Below are 13,213 nucleotides of genomic sequence, written 5' to 3'. Positions count from 1 at the left end.
AATGGCTTGAATTCCATTACTCTCCACATTGTTGAAGTTACTGCATCTTGATCTAGTAATGAGAAGGTAAAAAGCCAGGACTGTGGCAGCCTACTATACTGATTTCTGTATTGAACTACAGTGTGTGTGTGTGTGTGTGTGTGTGTATTTCAGTGTCATTCTAGACTCTCATGTTTCTACCATTGTGTACCTATTGTATTTATTTACTTGTGTTTTGTCTAATTATTTTTAAAGTCAGTCCTTCACTGAATTATTAACACCAGCCAGTAGGAATCCTTTCATGCTCCTCTCTGCCCCCACCATCTGGGACCACCATTCATTAAATGTTTGTTGAGAGAAAAAAAAAAAAAAAGGAGCTAGGAAGAACGTAAAGGAAAGAAATTGTTAGGAAATGCACAGTGACAGAAGGCACCCAAAGTCTATAGTGAAAAACTATTCTAAAATTACAGTGTATGTTTTTAAAAAGTTATTCACTAATACATAGTATAATTTTCTTACCATCTCATACCAAAATAGTACTAGAAATAAGGTAGAGTTTATTGATTTATTCATTCAACTGAAGTATTCCAGGAACCACTGAGAGCACTGAAGATGGGAGTAGTGAGTGACATGGCCTAGGTTGCTGCGCTGACTCAGACTTACAATTTATTGAAATGACATAAATTGTAAGAAAAAAATAGCAACAAGTCCTAAAGGCAATATAAAGGACAATGAGATACAGGGTGGTTGTAGTTGTTGGTGGGTTGTGGAGACGTGAAGGGGCAGGGGCTGCTTTAGACAGGGTACAAACGAAGATCTTGGGAGTCAGTGTCAGCTGAGCAGAGACTCAAAGAAAAAGAATAAGAAATTATGGAGCCATCTGAGGGAATAGCTTCTGGGACAAAAAGATAAATACTCTTAGAGCCAGGTGAGGGATCCAAAATAGGGCAAGAGTCCCTAAAGTAATATGGGCATAAGGGAAGAGACAGAGTCAAATGGTAGAGGATGATGGAGGTTATGGTAGTAAGTATGGAAACTGATTTTCACTTTGATAATCTTTGTCATTTAATTATTATTTTCCTGATCTTAAAAGACTATTTCCTTCTATATTCATGACATTCATTCACATGTTTCTGGTATTCTATCTACATCTTGGGGACATGGAAGGAACAGTCCTTCCATTGAGATTCTTGACAATCAATGTTCCAAAAAGTATATCCCCTGTTCCCTGTCCCCAGCATCTGTGAGTGCCACCCAGTAACTCTAAGCATCTTATTTTTTTTTAGTTTAATTGATTTTATTTTTTAAATACATGACAGTGAAATGCATTACAGTTCTTATTATACAAATAGAGTACAATTTTTCATATCTTTGTATATAGAGTATGTTCACACCAATCCATGCCTTTATACATATACTTTTTTATTATAATTCTTATTTCACATTTTACCACAATTTTTCATATCTGTTTATATATAAAGTATGTTGACACCCAATTCGAGTCTTCATATATGTACTTTGGATGATGATGTCCATCACATTCCACCATCCTTGCTAATTCCCTGCCCCCTCTTTTTCCCTCCCACCCCTCTTCCCTATCTTGAATTCATCTATTCCTCCCATGCTCCCCCTCCCTAACTCACTATGAGTCAGCCTCCTTATATCAGAGAAAACATTCGGCATTTTTTGGGGGGGGATTGGCTAACTTCACTTAGCATTATCTTCTCTCTTTTAATACTGAGTAAAATTCCATTGTGTATATATGCCACATTTTCTTATCCATTAATCCACTGAAGGGCATCTAGGTTGGCACAACATTTTGCTATTGTGAATTGTGCTGCTAAAAACATTGATGTGGCTGTGTCCCTGTAGTATGCTGATTTGCATATAGTCCAAGGAGAGTAGCTGGGTCAAATGGTGGTTCCATTCCAAGATTTTCAAGAAATCTCCATATTTCTTTCCATATTGGCTGTACCAATTTGCAGTTCCACCAGCAATGTATGAGTGTACCTTTTTCCTCACATCCTCTCCAACACTTATTGTTGTTCGTCTTCATAATAGCTGCCATTCTGACTGGAGTAAGATCATATCTTAGAGAAGTTTTGATTTGCATTTCTCCGATTGCTAGAGATGATGAACATTTTTCATATATTTGTTGACTGGTTGTATATCCTCTTCTGAAAAGTGTCTGTTCAGGTCCCTGGCCCATTTATTGATTGGGTTATTTGTTTTTTGGTGCTTAGCTTTTTGAGTTCTTTATATACCATAGAGATTAGTGCTCTATCTGATTGTGAGGGGTAAAAATTTTCTCCCAGGATGTGGGCTCTCTGTTTACCTTACACATTGTTTCTTTCGCAGAGAAGAAACTTTTTCGTTTGAATTCATCCCATTTATTGATTCTTAGTTTTAATTCTTACACTATAGGAGTCTTATTAAGAAGGTTGGGGCCTAATCCCACATGATGAAGATTAGGACCTACTTTTCCTTCTATTAGACACAGAGTCTCTGTTTTAATTCCTAGGTCCTTGATACACTTTGAGTTGAGTTTAGTGCATGGTGAGATATAAGGGTTTAATTTCATTTTGTTGCATATGGATTTCCAGTTTTCCCAACACCATTTGTTGAATATTACTCGGCAATAAAAGAAAATAAAATCATGGCATTTGCAGGTAAATGGATGGTGTTGGAGAAGATAATGCTAAGTGAAGTTAGCCAATCCCCAAAAAACAAATGAAGAATGTTTTTTCTGATATAAGGAGGCTGATTCATAGTGGGGTGTGGAGGGGGAGCATGGGAGGAATAGAAGAACTCTAGAACAGGCATAGAGGTGGGAGGGCAAGGGAGGGTGCAGGGGGTTAGCAATGATGGTGGAAAGTGATAGACATCCTTATCCAAAGTACATGTATGAAGACATGAATTGGTGTGAACATACTTTTTGTACAAACAGAGATATAAAAATTATACTCTATATGTTTAATAAGTATTGTAATGCATTCCACTGTCTTGTATTTAAAAAAATAAAATCAATTAAAAAATCATCTTGTTTGGTGTTTGGGATTAAACCCAGGACTGCTTACCTAGTAGGCATGTGCTCTACCACTGATATACTCCCAACCTTTAAAAAATCAGTTTTGGGATTGGGGTTGGGGATTAGTTGTAGAGTGCTCACCTGGCATACATGAGGCACTGGGTTCAATCCTAAGTAATGAATAAAAATAAAATAAAGGTATTGTGTCCATCTACCAGTTTATATATTATATATTATATATTGTATATATTATATATATATATATATACACTATATATATAATATATATTATATATATAATATATATATTATATATATAGTGTGTATATATATATATATATATATATATATATATATATATATATATCAGTTTTGACACCTTCCTCACATATCGAGTTATGTGAGCTCAACATGGTAGGAAGGTGTCAAAACTGATTTGAAACCTGAAGAAGTTGGAGGTAACCTTACTTTTGCTGTAAAGATATTAATTACCAACATAAAATAAAGGAAAAATTATAAGTGGTCACTAAGTAGAAGACAACATACCAGCAAGGTTAACTTTCTTCCAAATTCTCTATGTCTTTAATTTTCTTGACGTATGACACTAGCTAGGAACTCAGTAAGATGTTAAAAAGAAGTAATAGGAGAGGAGACCCTTGATTGTTCCTGATCTTAGTGGAAAAGTTTCAAATTTATTATCATTAAGAATGTGGTAGGGGTGATATGGCAGCCAGCGCCCGGGTGGCTAACACTGGGCTAGAAGTCACCCAAGCCCAAGGGTGGAAAGTGGAGAGAAGGAGCCCAGGCCCCACGGGGGTGACTGGGCCACTGGTGGCTAGTCACTGGGGCAAGCCTAGGCCAGGCCTCTGCATTTCTAGACAGAAAGCAACAGTTGGCACGAGCCCCGCCCTGCACGGAATTCTGAGTGTTTGGGTCATAATTGACCCCCCAGCATTCCAGGAGTTTCAGAGCAGAGGTGGATAGAGATGGAGGTGGTTTTCAGAGGTGGATAGAGACAGAGGTGGTTTTCAGAGTGGGTCTGATGGCTCACTGAAATTGCAGAGATGTCATCCTGGTTTAGAGGCATAGGCTCCAGCTTGGGCCACTCCTTGGGTCAGGTGGGGGACAGCTTGGCTTTCCTCACCGGCCATATGTCCAAAGTCACCGAGGACGAGGTTCTCAACGATTTCGAGGACATAGAAGCAGGTTTACCTAGTTATTGGAGAAAGAACATTGAAGATACCAAATGGATGATCAGATATGACAATGAAAGACTTAAAAACTATTGTGCTAACAGTGAGGAAAGGTATGCAGCATCCAAGCTACGGATCCAATATCAGTCTGCCAATTACCGAAATGAACTGGCACAGAAAGAAGTAGAAATCAGGCAACTGAAAGTAAGACAGTTTGTACTAGAGGATGAGTTGTTGCAACTGAAGTCAGCTGCCCAACCACTGCATTCAGAAGCTGGTGGTGTACCATCAACCATTGCCCCGTCTTCATTCTGTCATGACATCAGTCATGGTTCAGCTTTTCCTGGTGATAACATGGACTTCAGTGACATCATTTCAGCACAACAAGAAATCAACAGACTGTCAATTGAAGTTTCAAGACTTGAATCCCAAGTTGGCCGTTGGAGCGCTATTGCTCAGGCACAGGCAACACATAATTCGGATCAAAGTGAAATCTGCCAACTACAAAATACTATTAAGCTGCTTGAACAAAACCGAAACAAGACCTTGATAATCATCAAGGTGAAATTGCAGTTTTGCAGCATGTACATCAAAAGAAACTGGCAGAGATGAGTCGCCGGTATCGAGAGGAACTAAATGACTCTGAAGAAAGAATTAAAAAACTTGAAAATCAGTTACAGCAAGGTGACTCAGGAGTAACAGTAACTGATGAGTCTAAAATCTGTGACTTGCAAAAAACGATTCGGGTTCTACAAACTGAAAAACTAGAGTCTGCCAGGAAGATCGAAGAACTTGAGGATCAACTAAAAGATATAAATGAACAATTATCTTTGGCACAAAATGACACAGAGGTCTTGAAGAGAGAAAAAGAGCAGCTCAGTGTGGAAAAGCAACAAATAATGGAACAGTGTGAAACCCTGAAGCTGGAAAGCAGTCAATTGCAGCCTTCTGTGATGGAGCAGAAAGAGGAGGAAATTGGGAATTTATGGAAAACCAGTGAACAAATAAAATCCCAGTTGCAGGAAGACACACACAACACTCCAGCAGACAATTCTGATAGTTTTCAAAAAACAAAAGTTAAAAGTCTTCATATAGAAAACGGAAGTGAAAAACACGACCTGCGTAACCATGAAACTGTAAAAGGAGTGAAAGGAATCCAACAACAGGAACTTGAAATTCAACTTGTAAATGAAAAGAGTAGATTTTTAACCAACCAGATTGATCAGCTGTCTGAAGATGAAGTTGGTCAACTCACTCAAGCTATCCTGCAACAAGCTCTTCAGGCTAAAACTTATTCAGGAAAACTTGATATGATTCCACCCCAGCCCTTGGCTGCGTCATCACATACCTCCCAGTCAGCAGAGGTTGAAGAGCTGAGACAATCACTGCAAGAAAAAGAGGCCACCATTTGGATGCTCCAGGAAAATAACCACAGGTTGACTGATGCAATTGCTGCCACCACAGACAGAGAAAACAAAGAACATGAAGAAATGGATTCTGAAATTAAACAGCTAAAGGATAAACAAGATGTGTTAAAAACTTTACTGAAGGAGAAAGACCTCTTCATCCAAGCCAAAAGTGATCAGTTACTTTCTTCCATTGAAAAGCTCACTGACAAAGTGAATGAAAACGAGTTGTTGAGGCAAGCAATAACCAACCTAAAAGAGAGGATATTAATTTTAGAAATGGTCATTTCTCAACTCAAAGGGGAAAATGAAAACATGATAGAAACATTCCAAGAAAAGGAAATGGAGTATCAAGCATTACAAGAGACCAACATGAAGTTCTCTGTGATCCTGCTAGAACAAGTGTACGAGTGCCAGTCCATGAAGGAGCAAGCTCTTGCCTTTGAGCAGCTGTTACTAGAAAAAGAAGATGGCAAGGCTGGGGACTTAAGTCAGCTTTAAAAGCACTTGAATCCATGCAGGAGAAGACCATCCTATTTCAGCAGGAGAGAGACCAAGTCACCTTGTCTCTAAAGCACCAACAGATGGCAAACCAGACCTTAGAGCAAGAGGTTCAACACTTACGTGACAAAGAATTACACTTAAAGCAGGAGGTACAAAGCCTGAGGAGCCATCTTCTAGAATCAGAAGATTCTTACAGCTGGGAAATTTGGGCTGCAGAGAAGAGAGAGATGAACCTGAGAGAGAAAGTCACACTATTGGAGGAAAAGCTGCTCTCCTCTTATAATGCAAGTCACCAAGCCAGTGTGCAGGTAGAGTCCCTGCAGAAACAGGTGTGTTTCCTCTCCCAAGAGAGGGATGAGAAGGCACTGCAGCTTTCACTCTACCAGGAATAAGGAAAGCAGTATGCCATGTCACTTACTAACCTGCAAAAGGTTCCAGAGCATTCCCAACAAGAAGAAAAAGCTATGTATTCCATTGAATTAGAAAAGGAAAGACAACGTACAACCGAATGGAAGGAAAAGGCAGAAAATCTAGAAAGAGAAGCATTGTTATTACAGGAACGCTTGGATGAAGCCAACCTTGTGTTGGATTCAGCAACCAGACTTACACAACAGTTCCATCGAAAGGAAGAACAGATTGAACAAAGTGAGCTTCCATGAGAAATACTGGATGATGCACCAAAGAAATGAATGAACTCGGAAAATGGCACAGAAGGAAAAGTGGACAAAGCCCTAATGAGAAACCTGCTCATTGGGCATTTCCAGACACCGAAAAATCAGCGTCCCAAAGTGTTAAGGTTAATGGGAAGCATCCTGGGCACTCAAAAGGAGGAAATGGAGCAGTTGCTGAGTGGAGATGATGGTGGTGTTACTAAGTGGATGATGGGATGGCTTGCAGGAGGATCCCAATGTGTCCCCAACACACCTTTGACACCAAATGAGCAACCTGGGCTTAATAGTTCTTTTTAAAAACTTTTTGTCAAATTTCTGGAAACAGAATCTCATTCATCCATTCCATCACCAAAATTTTCTGCTCGTGCCATGAAGTGTCTAGACTCCAGAGGAAGGAGAAAGGAACGTGCCAATGTACCAAGAAGTGTGACAGATGCAGCAGAATTCAGAGCTGGTAAAAGAGAGGCTGTGAATCCATTCTTGGCACCGCATTCTGCGGCTGTGCCACTGATTAGCCTAGATGGACTTGGAACTGGTGGACCTGGGAATCTCCTTTTGAATCCCATCGCAGACTTCATGACCACCTTTACACCATTGCCAGTGTCACCAGACAATAGCGCCAGGGTTGTACTAAAGGACCTTTGAAAGCAATTCAAACTGATTCTCAAGCCAGGGATGAGTTAGCACTTTAAAGAAGAAATAAACATTTTGTTCTTTTTATAAAGTGGCCTTTTCAAAAAGAAGTGGTATATTTGTAGGGACAAAGAAGAAAGTTGATCCACAGAAGTTCCAGGTATTTTGTCTCCCCCCCCCCATTTTTAGTGTGTGTTTGTTTGCTGTAGCACTGTTTTAAAATAAATTTCTCTTTGTTTACCGTAGTCCTCTTTTTGATATTTTGTTCTGATGCTATCAGGTAATCAACAGCAATAATAATTATAGCTCCAACCCCTTGTTTTAGGATTATATTTGTTATATTTAATTGTATTAAGATAAAAAATGATACATTTATATAACAGACAGAAGAAAAATCCAACCCATAGGAAACCCATATGAAAAAGATACATACCTCAGAATTTGGGCTAGCTGAAAACAAAATATGATGTAGCAAAAAGTTGTAAATACTTTAGTTTATAAAAGAAAACACTGTATAACTACTAAAAGAAAATTTCAATGGGAGGGCCTGAACATGAAGTTTAGTGGATAAATTCTTAGATTTGTTTAATCCAAATACTATGACACCTATCCATTTTACTTCATTCTATAAAAGAGTCACTTGACGTTCATTTCCTTTTCTAGATGTTACATATGTCCAGAAGGAAGATGACATTTGTTAGTCAGACCCAAAGTATAATCACATGCATCCTTTTTAATTTGTAAGAATGTATCATTAAATATCTGGACTGTTTACATACTTTGCTGGGCCCTTCAGGAATGCTTATAAACCCATTTTTAAAAATGTTCGATCAAGGAAAAAGTGGGTAGAGAAATAAAACATTACAGAGTTTTGAAAGATGAAAAAGTGAACAAAGGGGTAGTTAAATCCTTTCTTATTTTGGTAAATTAAGGTAAAAGATAAATCAAAAGTTTATAGCTGAAGTCAGGTGATATCACATCAGAGAAGTGAGAAAGCAGATAATGTAGCAAATGCTTCTCTGACACCTGTAATTTCTAAAACCATTAAGAACATTTTTATTAAAATTGATTCAAATAAATTTAATATAAATTAAATTATTTAAAATAAATCACAATTTACTATGAATTAATTTCACTAATTTAATTTATTTAATAATTTAATTATGAATTTAATTGATTTCATTAATTTAATTCATTTTATTAATACATTTTATTTATTAATTTAATAAAATTAATGATTTGCATAAAATTTTATTGAATTTTTTTAAAGATTAGTTTAAAAATTAATTTTAGTAAATTCTAATAGAAATTATTATTTAATATTCATATAATTTAATATGAATTTTAATAAAATTAATTTAATTTTGATAAAATGTTCTCAATGTTTTTTGAAATTGCAGGTGTCAGAGAACTATTTGCTATATAATCTACTGTTTTCTCTTCTTTGATTTCACCTAACTTGAGCTGGAAACTTTTGATTTATCTTTTATATTAATTTACAAAAATAAAAAGTGAAGACTATATAGATCAGACAAGAAAGTGGGAAGACAGTAGAGTATATAAAACAAACACACATATATATCAAGAAAAATAAAAAAAATGTTAAAATACCAGAAATTGGTGGGAGTATAGAGAAAGAAAAAAATAAAAATAAAAAAATGTACAACACAACTCAAATATACTATTCAGATGTCCCAGTCCTCAAAATCCTAATTCATGCAATGTACTAGGCTTCACACATGTTGGGGATGTGAGGGCAGCGGACAGGAGAGGGAGAGGGGAAAAAAAAAGGGAAAAAAAATCTTGAATGAAGACACAGGGCTTGTTTTGCTTGGTGATCAGTATCTTTCCTGCTTCCCTTCTCATCTGATAGGTGGTGTCCTCTGTTGTTAGATGGTATCTCTACCCTCGGGATGGTGAGGGTAATTAGAGTGTCACTGTGCCAGGTTAATGGCTATTGGAGAGAGGGGGAGTTAGAAACTGGGTACGTGGAAGATGGTGATGAAGGTGACCCAAGATGGAGGCTCCTGCTTTCAGCAGTGGGGTTGTTGGGTTGGGTGGGGGAAACCAGGCGATGGTGTTGGAAGATGAGTTCAGTGACCAACTCTGTGGCTTGCAATGCTGGCTGACTTCAGAGCCTGTGTGAAGGTCCTGGTTGCAGGCAGGCTACTGCACACAGGGGACTATGCCCACTGCTGCAGAGTCTCAAGATGGTGGTGACTGGGGGAACCCCATGTTGGTAGATGGAGTTCACATGGGGATGGTGACCACAGTTTCTACTCATGGGAAGCTTACAGGTGTTCTCCATAGGAGCAGCATGTGTGCTTTCTGCTGGGGTAGGTGGCCGAAAATTCTTTGAGGGTGCTGCTGCAGCTGCTTATGGTCTCACTTGAGTACCTGGTTACCCTGCCTAGGTGAGTAGTTGTGACCCTGAAGTTTGGAGCCCTGAACAAGTGCAGGGGGCAGGAATAAGCTTGCAGAGAATCAGTAGTCTCACTACTTGCATCCCAGGTCACAGGGCAATGCAGAATGCTGCCTTCCTCTGGCCCACCATCTTGGATCCAGAAATAGAAACATTTGTATAACAAGGTGAAAACAAAACTAGTCCAAAGATGTAAAGAGATCTGACTCCAACTAGAACAAAATTTGATTGTCAATTTTGTCATGATTAACTATATATTTCGAATGTATTTAGGAGACAGGAAGTTTTGATTATGTGTTAATGGTTAAAACTTTTTTTTCCAAAAAATATCAGGTGACACTGATTCACACAGTGTCACCTCTCTTCTTAACTAACTTATTTATGTTGCCATTCTTCCATACATTGAAAAGGAAGTTCCCATAGCAGTTCATATGAGAAATGTTCAACTGCCTCCTGAGCTCTGCTCAATTGGCATCATAGATGCTCCTCTACTTATTCTCACCATTCACAATTTAAACAGATCAATTTCAAGCAAGGAAATAGAGGATGCCATCAGTAGCCTACCAACCAAAAAAAAGCTCAGAATCGGATGGATGCACAGCTAAGTTCTATAAGCTCTATAAATAAGAACTTACAACAATATTTCTCAAACTATTACATGAAATAGAAAAAGAGGGAACACTTCCAAACACATTCTATGAGGCCAATATCCCTGATTCCAAAAGCAGACAAAGACACATCAAAGAAAGAAAACTTCAAACCAATATCTCTAATGAACATAGATGAAAACATTTTCACTAAAATTCTGGAAAATTGAATACAAAAATATATCTAAAAGATAGTGCACCATGATCAACTAGAGTTCATCCCAGGGGTGCAAGATTGGTTCAACATATGGAAATCAATAAATGTAATTTATCACATCAATAGAATCAAAGATAAAATCATATGATCATCTCAATAGATACAGAGAAAGCATTTGACAAAATGCACCCCTTTATGTTCAAAATCATAGAAAAACTAGAGATATCAGGAACAAACCTCAACATTGTAAAGGCTATCTATGCTAAGCTCCACAGCAACATCTTTCTAAATGGAGAAAAATTGAAAGCATTCCATCTAAAAACTGGGACAATACAGGGATGCCCTCTTTCACCACTTCTATTTAACATAGTTTTGAAATTTTAGCCAGAGCAATCAGATGAGAGAAATTAAAGGGGTACACATAGGAAAAGAACAACTTAAATTATCACTATTTGCAGACAATATGGGTCTTATATACCTAGAAGACCCTAAACATTCCACCAGAAATCTTCTAGAACTAATAAATGAACTCAGCAATGTAGCTGGATATAAAATCAACACCCATAAATCAAAGGCATTTCTGTATATCAGTGACAAATCCTCAGAAAGAGAAACTAGGAAAACCACCCCATTTACAACAGCCTCAAAAAAATAAAATAAAATACTTGGGAATCAACTTTAATGAAAGGGGTGAAAGATCTATACAATGAAAACTACAGTACCCTAAAGAAAGAAATCAAAGAAGACCTTAGAAGATGGAAACATCTACCTTGCTCTTGGATAGGCAGAATTAATATTGTCAAAATGACCATACGACCAAAAGCACTGTACAGATTCAATGCATTCCAATCAAAGTTCCAATGGCATTCCTCATAGAAATCGAAAAAGCAATCATGAAATTTATCTGGAAAAATAAGAGACCCAGAATAGCTAAAGCAATCCTTAGCAGGAAGAGTGAAGCAGGTGGCATTGCAATACCAGACCTTAAACTATACTACAGAGCAATAGTAAAAAAAAAACAGCATGGTATTGGTACTAAAACAGACTGGTAAACCAATGGTACAGAATAAAGGACACAGAGACTAACCCAAAAAATTACAATTATATTAGACAAAGGTGCCAAAAACATGCACTAGAAAAAAGGTAGCATCTTCAACAAATGGTGCTGGGAAAACTCTAAGCATCTTAATATGTCTGGATAATACACATAATTACTGCTCTTATAGGAAAATTAATGTGCAGTTGCACATTTCCCCTGATAGAATTTCATGGCAATCTTTGTTGAAATAAATAAATATTCAAAGCCTGAAAGAGATGATGGAAATTATAACAAGGAAAAGTACCTAGCTCCCATGTTAGCAATAGGAAAAAGTTACACATGTTAGCTGAGCCTTCCCACATGTAAGCTGGGCCTTCCCAATTCATTTGGGGAAGGATTTTCTATGGGATGTTGCAAATAGTAATCTTCAGTAATAATGGACCTACTCAGCTACATTGGAAAGAAAATGATGTATTTTAAGAATAAAGTTTATTTGATAAACTACATCTTGAAATGCCCATTTCAAATATCTGGCTGAAAAATTCTTGAGGCAACAAATTATGTAGGAATGCTTTTAGCTACAGCCAGTGCAGCCAGATTCCTTTAAGCTGCTTTCTCCAGGGGAGTCTCTCTCTTTTTCTTTTTTTTTTTTTTTGGCTGCTGTTACCTGCTCCATTTGGAAGCTTGGCTGGGACAGTCATCACAGATAATAATGGCAAGGTACACACTGACCAGTTGGAAAGTCAGAAAGGAGATGCTGGGGTGCAAATGGAAAATGGGAAGGCAAAAAAAGTTTAAACGTTTTCCAATATTAGACCACAGTACACAGCTTAACAGATGTGTGAAGGACATGTAAAAAAAAAAAAAGAGAGAGAGGGGATGCAGATTTCACAAAACCTATCTTTTAAAAAAAAATTCTTGACTGTTTCCCTTTATTACACAGCTAATATACATGAATGCATTATTAAACATAATTTTTGCTGTTAACTACTATTTTACAGAATTAGGATAACACTCTATATAGAATTCTGTAATTATTTTATCAATAAGTCAATATGATAATTTTCTCTATGTAATTATTTATGCATATCATCTCATTGATTTTATGGAATTCTACTTGCACACATTAATTTATCCAATTTCTTGCTGCTAGATATTTAGATTTTTTAAAAAAAATTATACATCATACATTGTACTATGTTGAGAATATTGTTACATCTAAATGTTTCATTAAAACCAATTTCCAGGGGTTGAATTTCTGATCAGGATAGAGTATAGGTCTATTTCAAGAGGGCTTTTTTTCTTAAATACATACACAAAAAACATGTAAATATATTCTAAATACATGAAATATATAAAGTATAAATACATAATTCTAAATAGATACATGAAATTAGATACCTAAATTCTATATATACAAATCCAGTCAATTCTGATTACATCAACAATGTTTCAGGCTGAACAATAGACCTAAATCAATAAGGCACATAGAAGCAGTGGGTGAGCAAGACAGCTCAGCTGACTTTTTAATGAA

The 13,213-nt window shown here is 37.0% G+C and overlaps 1 pseudogene; it reads left to right on the top strand.

Annotated features, from left to right (window-relative positions):
* The first annotated feature begins 4,071 nt into the window (after positions 1-4,071).
* On the top strand, positions 4,072-7,465 carry LOC114095163 (thyroid receptor-interacting protein 11 pseudogene; annotated as a pseudogene).
* Positions 7,466-13,213: the final 5,748 nt, after the last annotated feature.

Source organism: Marmota flaviventris, chromosome 1 (assembly GCF_047511675.1).
Source record: "Marmota flaviventris isolate mMarFla1 chromosome 1, mMarFla1.hap1, whole genome shotgun sequence".
NCBI classification, from domain to species: Eukaryota; Metazoa; Chordata; class Mammalia; order Rodentia; family Sciuridae; genus Marmota; species Marmota flaviventris.
Note: the sequence above shows the minus strand (reverse complement) of the source record. Positions and strands in the feature narration are given on the sequence as shown.